The sequence below is a fragment of the Schistocerca serialis genome, chromosome 7, assembly GCF_023864345.2.
Source record: "Schistocerca serialis cubense isolate TAMUIC-IGC-003099 chromosome 7, iqSchSeri2.2, whole genome shotgun sequence".
NCBI classification, from domain to species: Eukaryota; Metazoa; Arthropoda; class Insecta; order Orthoptera; family Acrididae; genus Schistocerca; species Schistocerca serialis.
Window position 1 is genome coordinate 426,846,178 of NC_064644.1, and position 27,703 is coordinate 426,873,880.

Sequence of the window (27,703 nt, forward strand, 5' to 3'; positions counted from 1 at the left end):
ATGGCCACCCCGGCCGACGCAAGTCGATTGGGCAGTTGCGTTCAGCCCGAAAGACAGGTTGGAAGGAGTGCCAGAAAGAACGCCGTCTCTGGGGTTTTGAGAAGCGAAAACGGTGGGCAGTAGGAGGCGTAATGAGCTACAGTTTGTACGTGTCGCAGATGCTGTTGACCGGAGGGGACACGCTGAGTAATTTTACCAAGAGACAAAGACAGTGAGACGCAATACAACCGATATGCTGGCGCACTGCTAGTTAGGTCGCGATCAGAGGTTGTTCATAGTCAGTATTCTTTGCACTAAAATCTCTCCAAGTCGTTCAAATCTTTGTCACGTGTGTCGGTTGTTAAGTTCTTCGCACCACCTGATTCACGTTGTCCAGAATGTTCGCTCTCTTGCTTCAATAACTTTAATGTTGACTTTTCTCTTACTCTGCTCTTTTCCCGTGAAAATCGGATAACTAACTTGTAGATCTATGAGCTCTGCAAATCAATGCAACTGAGTAATATCAAATTTCTCTCTTGTTCTTTGCACTCAGCAACGTATATCTTCTCCGTAGAGGCACCTCTCATGATGATAATTTTGTCTGCTAAGCTACTGTCAAGTCTTCGTCAAGTAAGGGACAATTTTGCTTTTAAGAAAATTGCTTGTTACAGATTTCAAATTTCCTTCGTGTGCAAGTAACTGTTAATGAATCCAAAGGTTTCAGTTCAGTATTTTAATTCAAGCACCCCCCCCCCCACCCCTCCCCCCCCCCCCCCCCCCCCGAAGGTTATTTCCAGATGCATCTGGCAATAGATTAAGGAATATATTAGGTACGGCTTAATATTGTGTTTGCTCCAAAAGCCAAATTGTGCTTCTTGATTCGGTTGCGATAGGTTTAACAAATTGTTTCACTTGTTATAGAGCAAAAATTCTTCCTACTTTAATTAACAGCAGTGTGGCCAATGCGCTTATAGGGACCGACTCTATAATCACTGGATGTGTTAAAGAAACAATGGGAATCTGAGATTAATGATATTACTCTCCATTTTTGCCTATTTTCAGACAGAAGTACAGATATAGATCAATAGGTTACCTCCAGATCACTCCATGCTACGAAACGTAAAGGCACAGCCGGCATTTTATATAAATTTAACAGCAAATTTTTATTTTCTGTAAAAGTAAAGTAGCGACTGTACAAGAAAATCTTATAATGACTACAATACCACTTTATTAACATGGTAATTAACTAGAAATTTTGTGTAATGACTTCTGAGAAGGCAACATTTTAGTGATAGGTGCTTGGTGGCGTGCGGTGACCTCGGAAAGACTACCGTGTCTCCACCACATCTTTTGGTTACATTTTTATCCCTGCGTCGTCATGTCCTGCCATCATTGGTATTGACCTATAAGCTTGGTGCACCAGATCCACTACAGAGCGTGCCGCGATAGATACCGCAGAGAGCCGCTCTGCAGGTTCCATCACTTGTTCCTCCTTCGACTGGGCGGCTCGCTCCATCTTAGCCATGACTGCATCCACCACCTGCCTCACGGAGCTCGCGGCTACTGTCTTCGCAGATTCATGTAATCCTTCCTCCTGTGAATCTCCCTCCTTCTCGGAGCCCTCCGAAACCACTAATGAGACTTTTGCGTCCGTCTTGACGACGTCCTCCACCACTTTCACTACCTTCTCCTCTTCCTTCGGCTTCTCCTCATCCTTCTCGGCAGACGGTTCCACACTTTCCTCTATTAGCCTGACCGTTTTCGGCACTTTGTGCTTCCTGCGTTTCGGCTCCATCGGGGTGAGTGTGTGTATCACTGTGTCCACGCCTGGTCTTTCCTCTACTTCCCAGAAGCGTCTTTCTTCCTTCACGTCAGGAGTTGGAGCCGGTTCTGCAGCTGCATCTGCTGGAAAACAAAACTATACTGGTTTCCATTTAGAAGAGAAAACGTGAAAAAAACATCGTAACATAAAATTGGGTCGACATTTCCTCACGAACGTTAGAGATCTGCCTACGTTTATTTCCTACAATGCAATCGAGCCTCACATCAGCAGATATGAAAAAACACTCCGATGATATACGAGGGTCATTTCAAAACCCTGCACATTGCGTTTGCGCGATCGTTACGTTAGCGTGATCAAGTCGAATTCATGTCAGTTGTGAGCGAGACTTTAGGCGTCACGGTCGAATATATATTTGCTGGTTCGCGTGGCTGTGTTGTGAGGAATACAGTTTTGTAAGTAACCTGTTTGTATGTGTTAATATCGCTGACAGCGCTATGCACCCTCTGAGAGAGATTCTGTGGTTGGACGGACTAGCAGTTAGCGAGCTCATGGGGAAGTGTATGGACATGGAAATTGGAAACTTGTGGTAAGGACTATGGGACCAAACTAGGCTGACACACTACTTACTCTAACTTAAACTAACTTACGCTAAGGACCACACACACAAACCCAAGCCCGAGTGTGGACTCGAACCTCCGACGGGGGGAGCCGCGCGTACCGTGGCAAGGCGCCCAAGACCGCATGCCTACCCCGCGCGGCTGTATGGACATGATTTTCTTAGTGGTGACTCTGTGTTGATAGCACACGTGAAGTAAAGTGAGATGAAATGATTATAAGAAAATATGAAAGGAAATATAGGATGATGAATGTCGTTGACAATGTTTGGGGAGTGGAATTATTGAAAACTATTTTGGTTCAAATGGCTCTGAGCACTATGGGACTTAACCACTGAGGTCATCAGTCCCCTATAACTTAGAACTACTTAAACCTAACTAACCTAAGGACATCACGAACATCCATGCCCGAGGCATGGCGCGACCGTAGTGGTAGCACGGCTCCCGACTGTAGCGCCTAGAACAGCTCGGTCACTTCGGCCGGAAAAACTATTTTGGAACTGGATGTCACAAGAATAAGGTAAAATTTTCTAAATATATTGTTTTCTCTTCAGCAAACTCTTTCTTTTGATACCCATATGCTTTCTAATAGTTCGAGTCTATAGTAGTTAGAATCTTATTATTTAGCTGACTGTTGTTGCTACTTGCTGTAATATTGCTGTAGATCGTGTTACAAAGATTTTCTGTGAGGTAAGCGATTTATGAAAAAGAATGGGGTTTACAATATCGGGAATCGTGATTGATTTGAGTTTAGGCAATTAAGAGAGTTGGGTGTAGTTTCATATTTCTTTAATTTCATATTTTTTGGATTTGTATTATTGTTAGGATTTCTTGCAATTCAGGGCCATTCTTTCGTATTAATTATTGGATGTCATGTTGTCAATGAATAGCAGTCATATTGCGTTGGGCTTGTGTATTGTGGGTAATAAATGAATAGGTTAAGTTTGAGTTGTCTTTGACACGGAAAATTCTGTACGTCAGTGATCAATAACAAAAATAATTAAAAAGGTAGTTTCAGTCTTAAAATGGAAGCTGAAACTAATTCAGGTGGGATTACTCTTAGTGTCCTGCATTCTTATATCCATATTGAATACCTGCGTAGAAAGAACGCAACGGAAATTTACAACGCTTCGGGAGGGGTGTGTTGCAATAATATAGTTGATGGAAGCACAGTGTCACGATGGTCTGTTCGTTTCTGTGAAGGTCGGGTAAGTACTGAGGACAACCCAAGAAGCAGAAGGCTATCAACTGCAACATACTGTATCTCTCAGGTTATTGTTAATGACTTTTTGAGAGAGAGGATCGACGAGAAACATTTGAGAAAATTTCATATGAGGTCAAACTGTCACTTCAGATTACCGAATCATAACTGAAAAGTGAAAGATGAGAACAGTTGCTTACAGATAGGTTCCGCTTGATGTGAGTGACTAGCACAAAAGGTCGCAAAAGAAGCACAAAAGAATTGTCTCAGTGTTACCGAACCGAAGGAGAACAATTTCCGAAAAGGACTGTTGCAGTTGATGAAACCTGGGTGCGAGGTTTCGAGCAAGAACTGAAGTCCCAGTCGTTGCAATGGAAAAGTTACAACTCTCTACGCCCTAGAAAACTCCACTGCCAACTATCAATGGTGAAACTGATGACCATCTTTGCATGTTACATGAATGGAATCATAACTACCACAAGAGTTCCTCAGGGGACGTCTGTAACAAGTGAATACCACAAGCTGTTTCTGCAAAATGTCTTGTGTTCGAAAATTCGTCAAAGAGTACCTGAAAACCTTGCAGCTGGTATCCTCATTTTTGACGACAATTCAAAACCGCATATTGACCTGCCAGTAAAAGAAATGCTCTACACATCTGGACGGGAAATACTACCCCAACCACTACACAGTCCTGATATGACCCCATCAGATTTTGATTGGCTTTCTAAAATGAAGGAACAACTCCGTCAAAATGTTTTGATACGATTGATGAAATTTCCAGTGATATGACCCGAGTGACTAGACAGCTCAGTAATGAAGGTGCCCTGTCCGGAATACAGTGCTTGAAAAGAGGTTGGGAAACATGCAGTACAAAAGCATATACATTTTTGCTGTTGTTTCTTAGGGTATCTAATACATGGAGCACCTTTTTATCATGACCACCCCAAATAAATTTTTGCTCAGGAAGAAAATAAAAGAAAGTACCAAGCAAGTGTTGATTATTTAGCAGAGGGACTTTAACCACGCATGGTTGCTGCTTTCTTGTAACTTCGTTCTATGCGAAGATGTGAAAAGAAGTACGTCTTTTTTAAACAAACTGAAAGATGTGTTTTATGATGCAAAACAAAGGCTACTCTCATAAGCGGTGATAATCAGGCCCTGAAATTATGCATATAAAATGCATAATTAATGAAAAGGTCGCTCCAGTTGCCCTGTAGCTTTTGTGTTAAGTCACTGTCAGATGGTTCTAAAACACTCATAAACATGATAGATGGAAACGTATATACAAATGAAGATCAAAAACAAGGCTTACGTTGGGATATGTGCACACACATTACAGAACTTACAGCAGAGTTGAAGCTTCTCATAATAAGAATGAGAAGGAGCGATCTGTATGTACTTTAAAGAAATTTATTATGGCCAAGGTTGCGTTCAAAACTGTCTTTTCTTGACTGGTTTCGACAGGTAAGACTGTCGTCTTCAGATGGCTGAAAACATTTTTGTTTGTGTGACATGTTCCATTGTGGGTTCGTTACTCATGCTATATAAACATTTTAGTGGATAATATATTGCAATATCCACACAGGTTTATCAAAAATAATATTACCAACAGGTTTTGTCACAACCAAAAATATACACAGCTAAAATGCACCTTGGGGTGAGTGACTGAGAAGGTTCGAACATGTGTTTCACTCGCCATGTAAATGTAAAAATTGGCATAAATGTGCACTTTTACTATGTATTGTGGACTTTAACAACTGACAAACATCAGAGGTGCAAACATGCCAAGCTCCATAAGATGCAATTTAGCTGTGTGTATTTTCACTTGCGACTAATCTGTTCCTAATTTAATTTTGGAAAACCTGTATGGAATGTGCAATGCACTCTCCACTAAAATGTTAACACGGCATGAGTAATGAACGCACAATGGAACATGGCGTACAAAACAGTTTTTAAACATCTGGAGATGGCAGCTTACCTGTCGAAACCTGTCAATGAACAGCAGTTTTGAACGCGATCTTGGCTATAAAAAAATTTCTTAAACTACTGTGTGAAAGATGTAAGTACAAGTATGGTGGATTTGAAATCTCTCTTGTGTAATGATATCGTGCGAATATAGTCGTCTGAAGGCTGTGTAATTGATCGCAGCTCACTTCATACATGAAATTCATACAGTGGGTAATATCGAATACAACCTCATAATCTTTCGCACAATCAATGTGGTCGTTTCCGAATAAATAAAAATTTACGTCCACCTAAAAAAATACGGAAGAAATACGCTCATTGCGCAATCCACACCTAAAACCACTATACAACTATGTTACTTCTTATAAAAAATATTGAAAAAACTATATCCAGCGTCTTAGTTACAAGACATACAAACTGGATATTTCGAATATATCAACAACAAAAAATTCGTAAACCCAAAGAATAATTCCAATGTAATGAGAATGCTGCTGCCTTGCAAACGGTCGGCCGTTGTGGCCGAGCGGTCCTAGGCGCTTCAGTCTGGAACCGCGCGATTGCTACGGTCGCAGGTTCGAAATCTGCCTCAGGCATGGATGTGTGTGATGTCCTTAGGTTAGTTAGATTTAAGTAGTTATAAGTTCTAGGGGACTGATGACGTCAAATGTTAAGTCCCATAGTGCTCAGAGCCATTTGAACCATTTGAACCTTGCAATCGCTACCGGTACACAAGTCTCTGCAAGACCCTGTCTGGTCTGTATGCTCGGAAGACGGTTAAATGCATCTCACATCAATCACGCCATCGTGGAGAAAGAGCTCGTTGTTGTAGTGAGCATGTTGGTTGAGGTCAGCAACAGTGATCCAGTGTGAACGTTTTCCACAAATCTCATTTTACTGTGGCGAGTCATTCTGACCATCAGTTAGTGTGGAGAGAGGGGGGAAATGTTCCACACGGCAGAATGGTCATGAACGTCATCTGTATGGCTAGTGTCATGGTGCGGGTATGCATGACACACAATGGCCGAACAGCACTGCATATCTTTGCTCGATGTACTGTTACAGCACAGAGAAGTTTCAATGAGAGTATTCTGGATCATGTTCGTTTGTTTAGGGGTGCGGTAGATCCCGCCTTCCTGTTTAGAGAAGACAATGGCCACCTACACGGCACCACTGAGCTGTCGGACGTACTGGAAAGTGAAGATGGTGAACGTATGGAATTGCCGAAAACTCCCCGGATCCAAATCCCAGATAGCATGCTTGGAATGCTCTTGGCAGACGCGTCTCTCAATAAATACGCCTTCCCAGAACCGTGCAAGCACTGAAAACCGCCTTGAGAGAGGAGTGGGACAATATCACTCAAGGACCCCTAAACAATTTATTAGCGAGTATGAAAAGAAGACACCAATGTGCATTAACGCCAGAGAAGGGACTTTTCCTAACTGAGAGTGCAAGACTGACTTTATTTTGGGAGTCTGACCTATATCAAAGAGCGTATAATGTATAACAATGCAGAGGTGTTCTGTTAAAAGCGACATCGAGAAAGAGAATTCCTGATTGTGCTGTGCTGTGACAATGTGCGGTTTCGTTTTCTTTCTCGCAGTTACTTCTAACTATGACAGCAGGAAATTTAAACCGTTATTGTTTCTTCCATAAGCATTGTTTCTCCGTGTACATAACATTAAATAAAACTCGTATGCACGACAGAATTTTGTCAAAAAATTTTGTCACAGGCTTATCGATACGTATATTTACATACTCAACTTACTAGATCGCTGTCAAAAACCGTACATTGTCAGTTTCCATCAGCTGTTACGGGAACCGAACATTGAAAACGTGCCTATGTTTTAATACGCGAAATTAAAACTAGCGTTTCGGTGGAGAAACGTCGCTCACGGTTATAGTGTTTATCAGAGTGTTGAACACTGTGAAATACGTCAGTGTAACGGTACTGCTTTCCAGATATGTTTTTTCTCTCACGGTACAATAAACAATGCAGTGTGTGATACATGTGAAATAGTAACGACTTCTATTACTAACTCTCACAAATTAGCTAACTAAATGAATTACCATTCAAACCCTTACAATAGCAGCGCTTTCAAGGAGCGCTGCTGACAGTGTATAATTGGCAACAGATGACCATGTCACTCTCCACCGCCGAAGTAAACCATGTCAGTGAAGCGATGTGTATGAGCCAGTCAACAGCATAAAATCAACGCAATAAAATGTGTCGAAGAGGGGACATGACAGAATATCAGAAATGAACTACCGTGTCGTGCCGTTCGTGAAGAAGAAATCATAGAATAAAAATAAAGGTGTTAAAAAATTATATCTGGAAAAAAATTGATAGTCTCTCATATTTCTAACTTCGTGCTGTTTAAGATTTGATCAATTTTGAGATTAATTTCTGTTCTGACATAATAATTATTTTGTTACTTGCCACAGCATAATACATGCACCCAGTGGAGGTCAGTAGTAACTCACCGTTACATGATTCCTTAATTTTTGCTCCCCAGTGGCACGTACTTTGTTTATAACAAAAATGAAATGATCGTGTGGCATTTTTGGCCAGGAGGCCCCATCCGGGGAAGTTCTGCCGCCGAGAGCAAGTCATATTTCAGTCGACGCCACATTGGGCAACTTGAGTGCCGGTGATGAGGACAACACAACACCCAGTCCACGAGCGGAGAAAATCCCCAACCGGCCAGGAATCAAACGCGGGCCTGCTGCATGGGAGGCAAGCACATTACGACTCAGATAAGCAGGTGAACACTCGATTGATTATTCGCAGACATCCACATAATTGCTATGTACGATGCTAAACATAAAAGATATTTTAATAATAGAGTGCATTCACAGGTACAACACCAGAAAGAATTGTTTTCACCTTATACATGGTCTAGTCACATTAATTTAGCCCGCCCGGTTAGCCGTGCGGTGTAACGCACAGCTTTCTGGGCGAGAAGGAGCGCCTGGTCCCCGGCAGGAATCCGCCCGGCAGACTTATGTAAATGTCCAGTGAGCCGGCCAGTCTGTGGATGGTTTTTAGGCGGTTTTCCATCTGCCACGGCGAATGCTGGCTGGTTCCCCTTATTTCGCCTCAGCTACAGTATGTCGGCGATTGCTGCGCAAACAAGTTCTCCACATACGCGTACACCACCATTACTCTACCACGCAAACATAGGGGTTGCTCCACCGGGGGCCGAACCGCACAATAAACCTGGGTTCGGTGTGGGGCGGCGGAGGGGTGAAGTGGACTGCGGTAGTCGTCGTGGGGTTGTGGACCACTGCGGCAGTGGTGGGGACAGAGCCTCTCCGTCGTTTCTAGGCCCCCAGTTAACATACAATACAATACAATACACATTAATTTGAACACCGCGTATGTTCGACGTCAACGTGCAAAACCACTCACAGGACGGCTGGTGGCAGCATCAGCAGTGCAGGGTACATAAGAGTATCGGGAGGACACGTAAATAGGTACAGTGTTTGTAAAGCGGAAACGAAGCGTTTTATCTGACGTCCAAAAGAGCAGGATCATTCGTTTATCGCACCAAGGGTGGGAGCATTTCCGAAACGGCTAATTTTGTAAACTGTTAGCGTGCCACCGTGGCTGAAGTGCGGGGCAAAATGGCGACATCCACAACCGGCGCTGAGGCAAATGTGGTACACTATGGGCCATAGATGACAGGGGTGAACGACGGCTGCTGGGAAGTGGACAAACGAATAGATGAGCAATTGTTGAGCGGCTGAGCGCCCAGATGAACCAGAGGCCTAGAAACAGTGTCTACTCGACCTACTACTACTACTACTACTACTACTACTACTACGTGATCAGGCCTCGTGGAACGCACGCTTCTACAAGTTTCCTCCTCCGTTATACTCTGTCCATTGCTGTTATCTGCCATCCGTCCACATCTATTGACACTTGGTTTAAATCTTCATAGAGGCCATCCCTCCAACGCTTCTTGGGTGCCCCTGGGAGACTCTTTCCTGTAGGTGTGAAATCTAGGAGCTTCCGAGGCCATCTGTGATCCTCCATCTGGGCCACATACTCCAGACACTTTGTGTTACGTCATTCGTTGGGCAATTGGTTCACTCAACTCCTTGCATAATTTGACAGGAGGCAAAACCGCGACTCGTCGGACCGAACTGCTGCACCCATCCTGTCATTATACCATCCCACTGCATTCGTTTGGCTTTGACAGTTCCTGCTATGTTGGGCTGCTGGTGTAGCTCCTCAAGCTCTTGGTTGTATCTGATCCTCCATTCCCCTGTATCTGCATCCAGAACTGGACCGAAGATCTTCCGAAGCACTTTTCTCTCAAAAATGAAGAACTTGTGGAAGTCCTGTTTCCGGATACTACATGTCTCACAGCCATATAGAACAACAGGCTGGATCAGGGTTTTGTACAGTCGAATCTTGAACTGTCTGGAGAGATATCTGGACCGAAGCAGTTCTGCTAGGCTGTGGTAACATCGATTTCCTGCTTATATTCTGGCATTGATCTCTGCTTCACATGACGAGTACTCAGTGAAAAGTTTCCCTAGGTATTTGAATTCATGCACTCTCTTGTAGGACTGGTCCCCAACCTGCAGTGATTGTAGATGACCAAGCAGTCTGACAATGACCACGCGTCATAACGAGATACTCTGCCTTGGCTTCGATTATGTTGTCCAAATTTGCTGGCAGCCTCCTTTAGTGATTTGGTCATTTGCTCCAACTCCTCTTACGACCTAGAGAGTAAACAGATGTCGTCTGAATAGGCTAAGAATGCCAGTCTCTTTCCTTCGATTTCAATCCCTTCGTTCTCTAGGAAGATCACGCGAACATCTTCTCGAGGGTAAAGTTGAACAGGATAGAGGACAACCCATCTCCTTACCTGAGTCCTGTCACAATTTCAAATTCCTCAGTTACGCGATTTCCCATCTTCACCTTTGCACTTGTTTCGCTCAGACAGATTTTTATCAGATTGATGAGTTTCTCTGCCATGCCAAACTCCCTTAAACGTTGCTGTGTATGACCCACTGCAGCTGTCGCCTTGTTGATGCACCCATGCTGACTGTTGTTCATCGGCGACGGAGGGTGCAATTAGCACTCCAATTTTCACTCCAATATCCCAACTCGAGTTCTACTGAGTGACTACAGGTGATCTTTTCGGACGTCTGAAAGCAAACACTCTGCAACAATAGTCGGAATGGTCCAGGCTGGAGGAGAGAGCGTTATGGTCTGCGGAATGTTTTCGTGGCACTCACTGGGTGACATCGTCATTCTGGAAGGCACAACGGATCAACACAAGTATGCATGAATCCGGCATGTCCAGGCCTAAATGGAATTTGTTTTTCCTCGGCACGATGCCATCTATCTGGAGGACAAAGCAACATGTCACACAGCTTGCGGTATATGTGCGTGTTCGAAGAGCACCAGGTGAGCTCAACAAACTCCGCTGGCCACCAAACTCCACTGATTAAAACCAATCAAGCAGCTATGGGATCACCTCCATCGGGTTTTCGCGCCATAGATTCTCAATCGAGAAACCTAGCGGAGCAGGCCATGCCGCTAGAATCAGCATAGCTCCACCACATCTCTATCGGTAACTTCCGGAGACTCATTGACACTCTTCCTGTACGTCCGCCCTACGAAAGGTAGTTATTCATGCTTTTGACACGTGGTCAGATTAATGTGACTGGGCCGTCCATTTATAACTGCTTTCAGTATGCAGTACTCAACAAGATAATACACTACTGGCCGTTACAATTGCTACACCAAGAAGAAATACAGATGATAAACGGGTATTCGTTGGACAAATATATTATACTAGAAATAACATGTGATTACATTTTCACGCAATTTGCGTGCATAGATCCTGAGAAATCAGTACCCAGAACAACCTCCTCTGGCCGTAATAACGGCTTTCATACGCCTGGGCATTGAGTCAAACACAGCTTGGATGGCGTGTACAGGTACAGCTGCCCATGCAGCTTCAACACGATACCACAGTTCATCAAGAGTAGTGACTGGCGTATTGTGACGAGCCAGTTGCTCGGCCACCATTGACCAAAAGTTTTCAATTGGTGAGAGATCTGGAGAATGTGCTGGCCAGGGCATCAGTCCAACATTTTCTGTATCCAGAAAGGCCCGTACAGGACCTGCAAAATGCGGTCGTGCATTAACCTGCTGAAATGTAGGGTTCGCAGGGATCGAATGAAGGGTAGAGCCACGAGTCATCTGAAATGTAACGTCCACTGTTCAAAGTGCCGTCAATGCGAACAAGAGGTGACCGAGACGTGTAACCAATGGCACCACATACCATCACGCCGGGTGATATGCGATGCCGCCAAATACGGATGCGACCATCATGATGCTGTAAACAGAACCTGGATTCATCCGAAAAAATGACGTTTTGCCATTCGTGCACCCAGGTTCGTCGTTGAGTACACCATCGCAGGCGCTCCAGTCTGTGATGCAGCGTCAAGCGTAACCGCAGCCGTGGTCTCCGAGCTGATAGTCCGTGCTGCTGCAAACTTCGTCGAACTGTTCGTGCAGATGGTTGTTGTCTTGCATGCGTCCCCATCTGTTGACTCATGGATCGAGACGTGGCTGCACGATCCGTTACAGCCATGCGGATAAGATGCTTGTCATCTCGACTGCTAGTGATACGAGGCCGTTGGGATCCAGCACGGCGTTACGTATTACCCTCCTGCACCCACCGATTCCATATTCTGCTAACAGTCATTGGATCTCGGCGAACGCGAGCAGCAGTGTCGCGATACGATAAACCGCAATCGCGATAGGCTACAATCAGAGCTTTATGAAACTCGGAAACGTGATGGTAGGCATTTCTCCTCCTTACACAAGGGATCACAACAACGTTTGTGAATGAGAAACCGGTTGGAAACTTTCCTCATGTCAGCTCGTCGCAGGTGTCGCCACGGCGCCAACCTTGTGTGAATGCTCTGAAATGCTAATCATTTGCATATCACAGCATCTTCTTCCTGTCGGTTATATTTCGCGTCTGTACCACATCATCTTCGTGGTGTAGCAATTTTAATGGCCAATAGTGTAATTAGTGCCTATGCTCCTGTCTAAACTCATTTACAAAATTAAACCAGACACCACAGTGGCGTATACTACAAGAAGACAGAGCAAGGTGGAAAAAAAAACGAGGATTATAATTCCCGGAAGCAATGAATTATAACAGTCTGTCTGTTCTCTTACCGTCAAAAATATACTTTTTTGGTGTAATTTAATTTATGTTCGATGTAAATAGTAAATGTTAGTGTTATTCCAGTGTTTGGATGTGACTATGATCACATCACAAATGAAGTTTCCGGATATATTGGTGTGTCCAATGTCTAGCAGGTCTACCAAGAATAATGTTCCATTCGCAGCCATTTAACACAATGTAAGAATAGTGGTCGTATAAAGATCATAACTGAAAGGGACCAGATGCGAGTCTCATTCCTTGTCGATGAGAGTAGGTTTCAAACCTGACAGGGATTGCTACTGTCAATGAATTAAAATCCACTTCAACCAGTTGCCAAGCGAACATTTGAAAGGGGTTTGCATGCAGTCGACATCTGTAGTCAGGTACCTCACATAAGGCCTTTGCTCACAGCTCACGTTGCTCAGATGTTCAGTGGGCCAAACTAAACAGAACTGCGAAGCAGAGTCTGTGCCGAATACAGTGGTCGATGCACAGTGACCAGTTTTCGTCCAAAGCGCTGGACGACTTCATTTGTTTGTTCGGAAGGGGAGGCCGACAAGTGTCTGGCACCTTCCGGCCGGTCAGCGATGACACAATCGAGGCGCACGCCCTACAGTCTTTCTCAAACATTTTACAAAAGCTATTCAGTAAAAAAAATTCATTTTTGCTTTATTAATAGCTTTATATGTCAGGTTCTTTATTATGTGTCTCTCATTTCGTTAATGTTCAAATTTACTCTGATATTTATGTGGAAGTAGGACACTGCGCGGAATTTGAAAAAGCTTGCAATAAAAAAAGAGGTCGCTATGATTCTGCGTTTGGTGCATGTTACGTAATATGTTGCTGGCTATGAAATATAGCAAACATATTGAATTTTTCTTTATACTTGCGTAGAGGTGTATATCTGTCACCAATCTCGAGGAAACTGATCTGGTGTACCACATTCATTTCCGATCGCGCTGCGCCAACTATAAAGTCAGAGTGCAATATTCAAAGCATTCCTCATATTTCATAAACGGTATCAGATATCGAAATGAGACTTTGGCAAATATGGTTATTATGGACAACTTCATTATCTACCGTGTTATTCAACTAACTATCGGGTTTTTCCATGAAAGAATGTAATTTTTAAGGGCCGTCGATAGCTATGACATGAGAAACACTATGGATTTTCGAACATGAGTGAAGACATTATAGGTTTTTTGTCCCAAAAAAAATTATTCAAATGGCTTTGAGGACTATGGGACTTAACATCTGAGGTCATCAGTACCCTAAAATTTAGGGGACCTAACTAACCTAAGAACATCACATACATCCATGCCCGAGGCAGGATTCGAACCTGCGACCGTAGCGGTCACTCAGTTACAGACTGAAGTGCCTAGAACCGCTTGACCACACCGGCCGCCTTTTGTCCCAAGAATGTGCTCTTCCATTAGCTAATGACTTTACCTTTCCTCAGTTGTCACTTAATAATCTTAATAAAACACTGTTTCCGAATTCTCTCGTGAGGCGTGAGGTGACACTGTGTAAACTCTGCTGAGTTTTGGGGAAAAAAAGTTTATAACATGGCAACAAGAGAAATATGCAGGCTTTACTCAAAATTCGCCACTCGTGATGACTCCCTGAAAGTTACAAATGGTTAAGAAGCCAGACGAAAATAAATCTATGCATTTTCGGCGGGATTCCTTTTAAATGATAATCAAAGAAGAGGCGACAGATCTTTCTGAATGGTCACCATGCAGGTGTGGGCATGGAGGGCCACCACTTGATATTTACAAAAGATGTGAGTGTAGACTTCTATTTAGAACGGCACTTCCCCTTCAGCGCATATCCCCTACAACGTCTGCCCCAACCCCCACCAGTACCTCTCTTGCCACTCGTGTCCCACCATCTATGCATCTGCCAGCCACGATATTCTGCGCGGACTCTATCTGACAGGATGGGTGCAGCAGTTCGGTCTGAAGAGTCGCGGTTTTGCCTCCTGTCAAATTATGCAAGGAGTTGAGTGCACCAATTGCCCAACGAATGACGTAACACAAAGTGTCTGGAGTGTGTTGTTAGCCCACAGATGCGTCAGTGGATAACAGTTAGAGAAAACTGAGTTACAAAACAAAGTCCTGCATCTCCGTCGGCAGCAATCACGATCTAGAATTTCATGGTGACAGGTTGTAGTGATACCTCTTCACATACAGTGTGCTCTGCTCTGTTGTGAATAATTATGGGGTTCTGTATGTCAGACGACCCTACGACTTCTCTTAAACGACAGGTTAAGGAAAGCAAAACGTATGTTTATAGCATTTTTACATTCAGTGAAAGCTTTGGACTATGTTGACTGGAATACTCTATTTGAAATTCTGAAGATATCAGGCGTAAAATAAGTGGAATGAAAGGCTACTTACAATTTGTACAGAAACCAGACAGCGGTTATAAGAGTCGCGGGGCATGAAAGGAAAACGGTGGTTGAGAAGTGATTAAGATGGGGTTGTAGGCTATCCCCAATGTTGTTCAATCTGTACGTTGTGCAAGCAGTAAAGGAAACCAAATTAATATTTGGCCTAAGAATTGAAGTTCAGAGAAAAGAAATAAAAACTTTTGAGGTTTGTGGATGACATTGTAATTCTATAGACACACCAAAGGTATAAGACAAACACCAATAAAGCAAAACAAAGGTAATGGAATGTAGTCGAATTAAATGATGTGATGCTGAGGGAATTAGATTAGCAAACGAGACACTGAAAGTAGTAGATGAGTTTTACTGTTTGGGTAGCAAAATAGCTGATGATGACTGAAGTAGAGAGGTTATAAAATTTAGACCGTTAATGGTAGAAAAGCGTTTCTCAAGAATAGAAATTTGTTAACACTGAATATAGATTTATATGCAAGTGAAACATGGAAGATAAACAGTTTAGACAGGAAGAGAATAAAGGCTTCTGAAATGTGGTGCTATAGGACAATGCCGAAAAGTACCAATTTAACATTTGAGGGACATGTAGAAGGCAAACCCGTACAGGGAGGCCAAGAGTTGAATACAGTAAGAAAATTCAGCAGGATATAGGTTGCACGAATTATTTGGAGATAAAGAACCCTGCACAGGATAGAGTACCACGGAGAGCTGCAGTCTTCGGACTAAAGACCATAACAGCAATAACAACTACAAGTCACACGAACAAATAAATTATAGTTCTGATGCTAAAATCAGTGCTTTTATATTAGAACTTTCATTATCCATTTTATAATGGAGTAGTCATTGATTTGACAAAGAAGCAACACGAATATCAAAATTATCAGATACTGTGTCATAAGTGATATGTCTCAGTCTCACAGGTTCTACAAACTAGCTTGAGTTTCATCTGGTTGCTACTTCCCACAGTCAGTCTAGAAATTCCGAAACCAAAACGGCTTCCCTTTCTTCTGTCGCATTAGCAAACTTTGTAGACGCTCTCAATGTGCTCCTTCCACCTACACACTGTCGCTTTTACGTTTTGCCAGTCTTCTTTGTTACGCGCGTGCTTTCAGCTTCATCGAAAGTTTATATGTGCTGCATTTCTCCCTCCGATAACCATTTAATTGTTTATTATTCTTCCAAATTTTTCCTGCAGCCATATCACTTTAGCTTAGTTAAACTTCATATTAATTACATTCCTAAATAACTCAGCATATCATTTGCCCATGTTCGTTGTCATATTACTGTTTACTGCTGGGATAGTAAAGTTAGTTGCAAATCTGTAACAGTAATTGCATTAGTAAGAGTCAGTAATCCCAGTTCATACCTCGTGAAACTTGAGGGTATTGAAAATGGAGGCATATGCTTCGCGTATTAAGGAGGCTATTACTACCGCATGAAAGTGGGTCTAAATGTAGTAGTATTTTCAGTTTGTCTGTTGACTCGTTTCATTATATCATCCCCGCTATACGCCAGTTACCCTCCAACCCTAGTCAGAGGATTGTTTGAGACATTCGACATGTATTCAGAAGGACTTGGTTTCAAGTCCTCATTTAGATATCCATATTTAGGTTTTCCACAGTTTCATTTAAGTCCGTCTCCGTTGCCGAGTGGTCAACGCGGCAGACCCAGATTCGATTGCCAGCAGCACCAGGGAATTTTCCTTGGTGGGAGGACTGGACCGGGATGCACTCATGCTCTTGGTGCCAACTGTGGAGCTAAATGACTGAGAGATAGCCGCTCTGATGTCTATAGCCCTCCATACCACATCCGATGATGAATGGCTCAGTATGACACAATCGCGTGTCCTTCAGGGCCTGACAGCGGGGTTTCCTTTGCTTTCTTTCCCCACAGTTTTGTTCGAGATTTCCTGTGAAAAGGACAAGACCGATTTCGTTCACAGTCTTCCCCTATGCGAGTTCGCCCTGTGTCCACTGGCTTCGAAAATCTGTCATTACACTATTAATACCTTAATGCTCTAGCCACATGGAGTTGAGGACCTTCAGAAAACTTTTCGATCATATTAACAGCATCCAGTTTACTGTTGAGACGGAGAGAGAATACAACGCGCAACTTTTTTATGATTAAAGAGAACGCACACTGAAGCGCCAAATAAACTGGTATAGGGTTGCGCATTTAAATGTAAATGTAAATGTGTGTAAATAGGCAGAATGCGGTTGGCAACACCTATATAAGACAGTAAGTGTCTGGCACAGTTTTTAGATCGGTTACTGCTGCTACAATGGCAGGTTATCAAGATTTAAGTGAGTCTGAACGTGGTGTTATACACTCCTGGAAATGGAAAAAAGAACACATTGACACCGGTGTGTCAGACCCACCATACTTGCTCCGGACACTGCGAGAGGGCTGTACAAGTAATGATCACACACACGGCACAGCGGACACACCAGGAACCGCGGTGTTGGCCGTCGAATGGCGCTAGCTGCGCAGCATTTGTGCACCGCCGCCGTCAGTGTCAGCCAGTTTGCCGTGGCATACGGAGCTCCATCGCAGTCTTTAACACTGGTAGCATGCCGCGACAGCGTGGACGTGAACCGTATGTGCAGTTGACGGACTTTGAGCGAGGGCGTATAGTGGGCATGCGGGAGGCCGGGTGGACGTACCGCCGAATTGCTCAACACGTGGGGCGTGAGGTCTCCACAGTACATCGATGTTGTCGCCAGTGGTCGGCGGAAGGTGCACGTGCCCGTCGACCTGGGACCGGACCGCAGCGACGCACGGATGCACGCCAAGACCGTAGGATCCTACGCAGTGCCGTAGGGGACCGCACCGCCACTTCCCAGCAAATTAGGGACACTGTTGCTCCTGGGGTATCGGCGAGGACCATTCGCAACCGTCTCCATGAAGCTGGGCTACGGTCCCGCACACCGTTAGGCCGTCTTCCGCTCACGCCCCAACATCGTGCAGCCCGCCTCCAGTGGTGTCGCGACAGGCGTGAATGGAGGGACGAATGGAGACGTGTCGTCTTCAGCGATGAGAGTCGCTTCTGCCTTGGTGCCAATGATGGTCGTATGCGTGTTTGGCGCAGTGCAGGTGAGCGCCACAATCAGGACTGCATACGACCGAGGCACACAGGGCCAACACCCGGCATCATGGTGTGGGGAGCGATCTCCTACACTGGCCGTACACCACTGGTGATGTCGAGGGGACACTGAATAGTGCACGGTACATCCAAACCGTCATCGAACCATCGTTCTACCATTCCTAGATCGGCAAGGGAACTTTCTGTTCCAACAGGACAATGCACGTCCGCATGTATCCCGTGCCACCCAACGTGCTCTAGAAGGTGTAAGTCAACTACCCTGGCCAGCAAGATCTCCGGATCTGTCCCCCATTGAGCATGTTTGAGACTGGATGAAGCGTCGTCTCACGCGGTCTGCACGTCCAGCACGAACGCTGGTCCAACTGAGGCGCCAGGTGGAAATGGCATGGCAAGCCGTTCCACAGGACTACATCCAGCATCTCTACGATCGTCTCCATGGGAGAATAGCAGCCTGCATTGCTGCGAAAGGTGGATATACACTGTACTAGTGCCGACATTGTGCATGCTCTGTTGCCTGTGTCTATGTGCCTGTGGTTCTGTCAGTGTGATCATGTGATGTATCTGACCCCAGGAATGTGTCAATAAAGTTTCCCCTTCCTGGGACAATGAATTCACGGTGTTCTTATTTCAATTTCCAGGAGTGTACATTCAACGCGACACAAGTGCAACCCTTTGCAATTGCTGCAGATCTCAATGTTGAGCCATCAACAAGTGTCAGCGTGCAAACCATTCAACGAAACATCATCGATATGGGTTTTCCGAGCCCCATGACCACTCGTGTACCCTTTACGACTGTACGGCACAAAGCTTTTCTCCTCCCCAGGACTGTTAATGACTGAAAACATCTTGCGTGCTCGGATGAGTCTCGTTTCAAATTGTATCGAGCGGATGGACGTGTACGGGAATGGAGACAACCTCGCGTATCCATGGACCCTGCTCGTCAGCGGAGGATTGTTCAAGCTGGCGGAGGCTCTACAATGGTGTGGGTCGTGCGCAGTTGGAGTGATATGGGACCCCTGGTACGTCTAGATACGGTTCTAACAGGTTACACGTACGTAACCACCCTTTCTGATCACCTGCATCCATTCATGTCCATTGTGCATTCCGACGGACTTGGGCAACCCGGCAGGGCAATGCGACCTCCCAGACGTCCAGGAACAGTCTTCCGTGATTAAACTCTTCCACTGGCCAGCAAACGTCTTAGACATGAACATTATTGAGCATATTTGGGATGGCTTGCAAGTGCTGTTCAGAAGAGATCTCCACCCGTCGTGCTCTTACGCATTTATGGACAGCGCTGCAGGATTGATACTGTCAGTTCCCTCCAGCACTAATTTAGACATTAGTCGAAATGGTTCAAATGGCTCTGAGCACTATGGGACTTAATTTCTGAGGTCATCAGTCGCATAGAACTAAGAACTACTTAAACCTAAATAACCTAACGACATCACACACATCCATGCCCGAGGTAGGATTCGAACCTGTGACCGTAGCGGTCGCGCGGTTCCAGACTGAAGCGCCTAGAACCGCTCGGCCAATCCAGCCGGCTTTTTATTTCTGGCTGATGGTTCAGATGGCTCTGAGCACTATGGGACTTAACTTCTATGGTCATCAGTCCCCTAGAACTTAGAACTACTTAAACCTAACTAACCTAAGGACAGCGCACAACATCCAGTCTTTTTATTTCTAAAAACATTTCAGTACAATAGGGTAAAAGGACGGAATACAGAGGAAAAATAGACACAAGAAAACAAAAGCACAATGAAGACAAAAGCTGCTTCCGGAACTATCCAAAGCCATTTTTCTGAAAGATAAGATTCAGCATCTTGGCAAAGACTCCTCGAAGTCGGGGCAGTTGCAAGTGGGACAAGTAATCTGTAGCATAAACTGGCGAAAAGCCAAATTGTCATCACCACCCTCACTAACAACAATTTAATGTACAAACTGACCAGCCAACCGTATGATCGTATTACTGTTTGTTCTCGGAAGAAAGCAAGCAGCCGGCTGCAAAATTATGACAGTTGAATAGAAGACCGAGTGAGGAAAGTTAATTGCTTCCTAAGCCAGGACAAGCTTTCTGGGTGACCAGTATAAGTAAACTGGTGCTGCAGCGTATCTAGCGACACACACCTACTGCATTTCCCTGTGACACTTATCCAAATGCGATACTGACTCTCGTTTGTGGAAAACAAATTGTTGACCAACCTGTACCAAGAGGAGGCCGCTGCCATTGATATTTCTGGGAGATTAATATTGATCCACACAATTTTCCAGGATATTCGAGGTGACAATTGTTCAACAGGACTGGAGCAGGCAATCCCCTCAAATCGGATCAACAAAACCTTCATCCTGGGGACCGGCCACTGCAGCATGTCAGTCTCAAAATAGCTCAAAAAACTTCTGAATGAGACTTATTTCAGAATTCAGACGACCGACGTCAATAACAGAATGAAGACTCGCTGGAAGCACTAAGGTGAACAGTGGAGACTTGAACGTACTTAATTCCTGAGTGTTTGTCAAAACGGCGCGCCGAACATATAAGACAGACGTGTTACTATTAATGTTAGAAAGGCTCAGTCCGCCAAGGGACCGTGGGTGGTCAGTTTCGTATCACAACCTGAAGATATGACGCTTCCATAAAAAAGCTACCGGACAACTGTTTCATTTTGTTATCTATCATGAGGGAAGCGGGAAAAGTTGTGCGAAGTGGGCAGAGGTCATTGTTGGCAACTGGAATAAAATAACAATTGAAGCCTTTTACCGACCTCCCAATTCAGATGATACAGTTGCTGAAAGGTTCAAGAAAACTTGAGTTTGATTTCAAACACGTGCCTGACTCATACGATTATAGTTGGTGGTGGCTTCAATTTACCCTCGATATGTTGCCGAAAATACATGTTTAATTCCGGAGGTACGCGTAAAACATTTGAAATTGTGCTAAACGCATTCTCCGAAAATTATTTCGAGCAGTTAGTTCATTAGCCCACGCGAAAAGTAAACCGTTGTGAAAACACACTTGACCGCTTAGCGACAAATAATCCTGAGTTAATAACAAGCATCAAAACGGATACAGGGATTGGTAAACACAGGGTTGTCGTAGCGAGACTGAATATTGTAACCCGCAAATCCTCCAAAAATAAACGAAAAATATACCTACTCAAAAAAGCAGATAAAAATTGACTTGACCCCTTCCTGAGAGACAATCTCCACTCCTTCCAAATTAATAATGTATGTACAGACCAGATGTGACTCGAATTCAAAGAAAAAATATCGGCAGCAATTGAGAGGTTTATACCAAATAAATTAACAAACGACGGAGCTGATCCTTCTTGGTACACAGAACGGGTCAAAACACTGTTGCAGAAACAACGAAACAAACATGCCAAATTTAAACAGACGCAAAATCCCCAAGATTGGCGGTCTTTTACAAATGCTCGAAATTTAGCGCTGACTTCAATGCGAGATGATTATAACAGTTTCCACAGCGAAACTTTGTCTTGAAACCTGGCAGAAAGTCCAAAGAGATTCTGGTCGTATGTGAAGTATGTTAGCGGCAAGAAACAATCAATGCCCCCTCTGCGCGATAGCAATGGAGATACTATCGAAGACAGTGCTGCTAAAGCAGAGTTACTAAACACAGTCTTCCGAAATGCCTTCACAAAGGAAGACGAAGTAAATATTCCAGAATTCGAATCAAGAACAGCTGCCAACATGAGTAACATAGAAGTAAATATCCTCGGAGTAGTGAAGCAACTTAATCACTTAATAAAAGCAAGTCTTCTGCTCCAGACTGTATACCAATTAGGATCCTTCCTGAGTATGCTGATGCATTAGCTCCATACTTAACAATCATATACAATCGTTCGCTCAACGAATGATCCGTACCCAAAAACTGGAAAGTTGCACAGGTCACGCCAATATTCAAGAAAGGTAGCAGGAGTAACCCACTTAATTACACGTCCATATCATTACCGTCGATATGGAACAGAATGTTGGAACATTTATTGTGTTTGAACATTATGAATTACCCCGAAAAAAACGGTCTATGGACACATTCAGTAAACATCGGTTTAGAAAACATCGTTCTTTTGAAACACAACTAGCTCTTTATTCGCATGAAGTGTTGAGTGCTACTGACAAGGGATTTCAGATCGATTCCGTATTTCTGGATTTCCGGAAGGCTTTCGACACTGTACCACACAAGCTGCTTGTAGTGAAATTGCGTGCTTATGGAATACCGTCTGTTATGTGACTGGATTTGTGATTTCCTGTCAGAGAGGTCACAGTTCGAAATAACTGACGGAAAGTCATCGAGTAAAACAAAAGTGATTTCTGGGGTTCCCCAAGGTAGTGTCATACGCCCTTTGCTGTTCCTTATCTATATAAACGATTTAGGAGACAATCTGAGTACCGTCTTAGGTTATTTGCAGATGACGCTGTAGTTTATCGTTTAATAAAGTCATCAGAAGATCAAAACAAGTTGCCAAACGATTTAGAAAAGACATCTGAGTGGTGCGAAAAGTGGCAGTTGACCCAAAATAACGAAAAGTGTGAGGTCATCCACATGAATGCTTAAAGGAATTCGTTAAACCTGGGTTACACAATAAATCAGTCAAATTCAAAAACCGTAAACTCAACTAAATACCCAGGAATTACAATTGCGAACAAGTTACATTGGAAGGAACACACAGAAAATGTTGTTGGGAAGGCTAACCAAAGACTGCGTTTTATTGGTGGGACACTTAGAAATGTAACAGATGTACTAAGGAGACTGCCTACACTAGCTTGTCCGCCCTCTTTTAGAATACTGCTGCGCGGTGTGGAATCCTTACCAGATAGGACTGACGGAGAACATCAAAAAATTTCAAAGAAAGGCAGCACGTTTCGTATTATCGCAAAATATGAGAGAGAGTATCACTGAAATGATACAGGATTTGGGCTGGACATCATTTTAAAAAAGGCGTTTTTCATTGCGACGGAATCTTCTCACGAAATTACAATCACCAACTTTCTCCTCCGAATGCTAAAAATTTTGTTGACACCGACCTACGTAGGGAGAAGCGATCATCACGATAACATAAGGGAAATCAGAGCTCATACGGACAGATATATGTGTTCCTTCTTTCCACACGCTATACGAGATTGGAATAATAGAGAATAGTGAAGGTGGTTCGATGAGCCCTCTGCCAGGCACTTAAATGAGATTTACAGAGTATACATATAGATGTAGATGTAGATGTGGAAGTAATACGCTTTGCGCAACACATACGTATCAAAAATTCGTACCTACTGAAGAAAGCAAAGAGAACGTCGGTTATGTTCCAGTATTACCGTCTGGATCTTTTCAGTAACCAATTTCCAATTGAGAGTCGCCGTTTGGAGCGGACAACGATCAATAACAACTCCCAGTGACGTATGCCGACTTACGGTAGTGGCCCACTTGAAAGTCGCGCACTCGAGACACGGAAATAACCAGCGATGATCGCCTTCAGCAGAGGTATCTCTGCACGTCGACGGGGTAAAACCATCACATCATCAATGCGTGAACAGTGAGGGTCCTTCCAGAAAGCGGCCAACCCTGAAGCTGGGACGCAACGGCTATAGAAGCAAGACAAACATAGACATCGAAAGCTGGTTCCAATGTGCCATTCCCCGATGGATGGTAATCAGGCCTGTCAGTTGCCCAGTGACAACTACCGAAGCTGCAATGACCGTGAACAAATTCGATAACACTGTACAAGCCTCAACAGTAATCCCTATCACCTACAAATTCCCAAGCAGAAATTCATGATTTACAAGATCGAAAGCCTTATTGAAGTCCAAGAAGGCAAAGGCACAATGGGCAGAAGTAACTGCAGCAACCGAAACCACATCTCGGTATTCGGCCACAAGGGTAGAACGGAGCTGACGACAGTCGCCAGCAATGCAATTTACCGCCCTCCTCTCTGTCTTATAATCAAAATTCGGTAACGTGCCAACAGTACTACGGCAAGGATGTATAGGTGTCAACACAATTTTCCCCACGTTCAATGGAGCGGCTATAATTCCCTCCCCCCCCCCCCCCCAACAATTCCTTCCCCCTTCTCCCATATCCTTATCCCCTCGTTCAACTCGGACGTAAATGTGATCCACAAGAGGGGCCAAAAAACCACATAAATCTCCTTGGAGAACCCATTCATGGCTAGCGATATGTGACAAGGAGAAGTAGCAATAATAGTAGGCAGCGGAAAACACAAATCAGATCCATCCAAAAAGCAGATGTAAGATCACAATATCAGCTGCCGAAAGTTGATGCAGCAAAATGTATTTTCTCACTTTCTACAATTCTACTTTCTCAATTGCAGTATCAGCTAGACATAATGGATAATTATAAACAAAGTGAAACAGATAACTTAGTAATGAGGTACACCATTGGATACAGTCAATCTGAAATGCACTGAAAATCATTGGCTCCATTCCTACACAGACGGTTCATTACCCGAAAAAGAAGGGAATGTTGGCAGAGGAACACAGAGCAAAATTTTCTCCTTCTATATAACTTCAGGACCGCAACTCTCAAATTTTTAAGATGAATTTGAAGCCACCAGAACTGCAACAAGTCAGCTGAACAAATACTAGGGCTACAACTTTGCTTCCACCCTTTTGTCTCAACGTTCGAGGCCTTATTGTGAGCATCTTACAAAAAATTTACGTTTCAAACTATTGGCCATCGCTGGTCACTACTTTCTCCTATCTTTCGAGCAGCATACTAATCCCGCGACGGAAGAACTGGGCGTCTTTCTAGAAGATCCATGCATCGATCCAATTTTGCAATTGTTCATATGACAAGAAGCGCTGGGCAGCCAGGTCGTATGCCATTGAACTAAAAAGTTGGTAGTCAAAGGGAACAATGTCTGGAGAATACGGCGGGTGGGGCAGGCATTCCCATATCAACGTTTCCGGGTATGTTTTGGCGGGTTTTGTGACATGGGGTCGAGCACTGTCATGCTGCAAAATCATTTCTTCATGTCTATCGCTGTATTGCAGCCGTTTTTCTTTCAGTGATCGGCTCAAACACCTCAATTGCTTTCGATAAAGATCTTCTGTGATTGTCCCCGTCGCCGGCCGCGGTGATCTCGCGGTTCTAGGCGCTCAGTCCGGAACCGTGCGACTGCTACGGTCGCAGGTTCGAATCCTGCCTCGGACATGGATGTGTGTGATGTCCTTAGGTTAGTTAGGTTTAAGTAGTTCTAAGTTCTAGGGGACTGATGACCACAGATGTTAAGTCCCATAGTGCTCAGAGCCATTTGAACCATTTGTTCCCGTCGGTTGCAGTAGCATCGAAAGCTTTCTCTATTTCACAACCATGCCGGTGTTCGTCAAAATCACCGTTCTTGAAGCATGGAAACCGTTTTCTGCAAAGTTCTGTCGCTAACAGGCATCTCTTCATAGGTCTTACCCAGCTTTTTATGAGCCTCAGCCGCAGATTTATTCATATCAAAGTAGAAAATTAAAACCTCCCGCATATGACGAGAATTGAGCTCCTAAGTTGACATATTCAGCCGAGAATAACTTTAATATGCAATCAAAAATCGACCAATATTTTGATGGCGTTATGTTCTAAAATGCCTCAGGTTACTGTATGACACTTACGACCTACGGCTTGCGCCACTACTTTCCACTAATGCCGTCTACTGCATAACTGCGGAAGCATAGGTATAGACCTAATATTTGCATACATTCAACAAAGTTGTAATTTTTTGTGATTCCAGAACAGCAATATTGGCAGTTGTCAACACACAAGATCCGAAAATCGTCCAGGTTAAAGAAGTCCAAGAAGCAATCGAATGTCTACGACAGAAGAACAAATACATTACAGTTCAGTGATTAGAATCTTGCTGTGGCTTCAAAGGTAATAAAACAGCAGGTTTTCTAGCCAGAAAGGGCGAAAAATTAAACAGAAATCTGACATGTCTTATTTTGCCGTAAAACGCATTGTTAATAACACAATTGAAGAAGAGTTAAAACGATTGAATAAAATTTCATGTGAGGGAAAGATCTGGAGAAACCCCACGGACGACTCGGTAGCGCCTGGTGGAACAAGAAGAGAAACAACAGCCGTATTCCGCTTCGCTACTGGACACGGCTGTTGGGCAGACCATCGACGTAAGATCTCCATCCTGCCATCTCCAGAATGTGTTGCACGTTACAAGAGTGGTACCATCATGACCAAAGAGCATTTAAAATAGTATAAAATTAAGCGATGATAATTCAGACTTAACAACAATGTACTGGAAAGCAAGAAGCCAAATTACAGTAAATCAAGTGCCAGAACATTAAAATAATGATACTATTGCCCCCATAGGGTAAGCGCACCGCTGGGTGCAGTTTGTCTATTTCCTGTCTATCTTGCGTTCTTTTATTCGTTGACATGGATTGCGGATCAATTTAGGGCTGTAACCATTGGTCAAGAACGTTGCTCGCACCCCTTTGAGTACAGATGTTGTACTGCAACTGAGCGCTCGTAGTCAGAAGATCATTTTGGGTTCAGATAAGGTAGTGTCACCAGAGTCAGGTCTGACGTTGCTCTTCATAATGAAAGGAAAAGTTAAGAAAAATCAAGACACGTTCTTAGGATTTGTCAGTCAAAAAAAGCGATCGATAATGTGACATTTCGCAATATGTTCTAAATTCTTAGGAAATTAAGTGTAAGCTATAGTGAAAGATGGATAATAAATATGGAAGCACTAAGATTAGAAGGAGTTTAAGACATGGATGTATCTTTCGCCCCTACTGTTCATCCTATGCACCGAAGAACTAATCAGGAAAATGAAAGAAAGGATTTAAATGAGATTAACGATAAACTTAATACCAACATTGTAGATGAAGAAGTAAAATAATACGTAAGGAACAATTAATGAAGGACATAAAAAGCTTACTAGAGCAGGTAAAGAGGGAATTGCTAGCATAAAGAAGTCTGCAAGTATCAAACGTAGAGCTTAATTTGAGGAAGAAATTTCTGAGAACGTACATTTGGAGCACATAGACTGTAGCAAAACTGGAAAAAAGAGTATCAAAACGTTTATGGGATTCCTATGTCAAATATAGTTTGCGATACGATCGTCAGTTTACCGAAAATTGCGATCCTATCTCTTTTTCCGACAATGTTCATTCTAAATGAGTTAGGGACTATAAAGTAAAAAAATCATGTCTATTGGACTAACACGTTGTAGTAAAGTATTTACAAAATTTCTATAGTTTTCCATATTATTTCGCAAAATATTGAAACATTATAGGTATCTTTCAATGTAAAAGTTTCTTTCCATAAAAATTAGTTATCCTGCAGATTTAACTTTACATTAGTTACAACAAATGCATCATGGTTGGAATATTTTTCTAAACGTAATTTCGTGGAAATTTTGTTGTTCAATAAACATAAAACTAAACTTTTCCATAAACAATTCAATATTTTG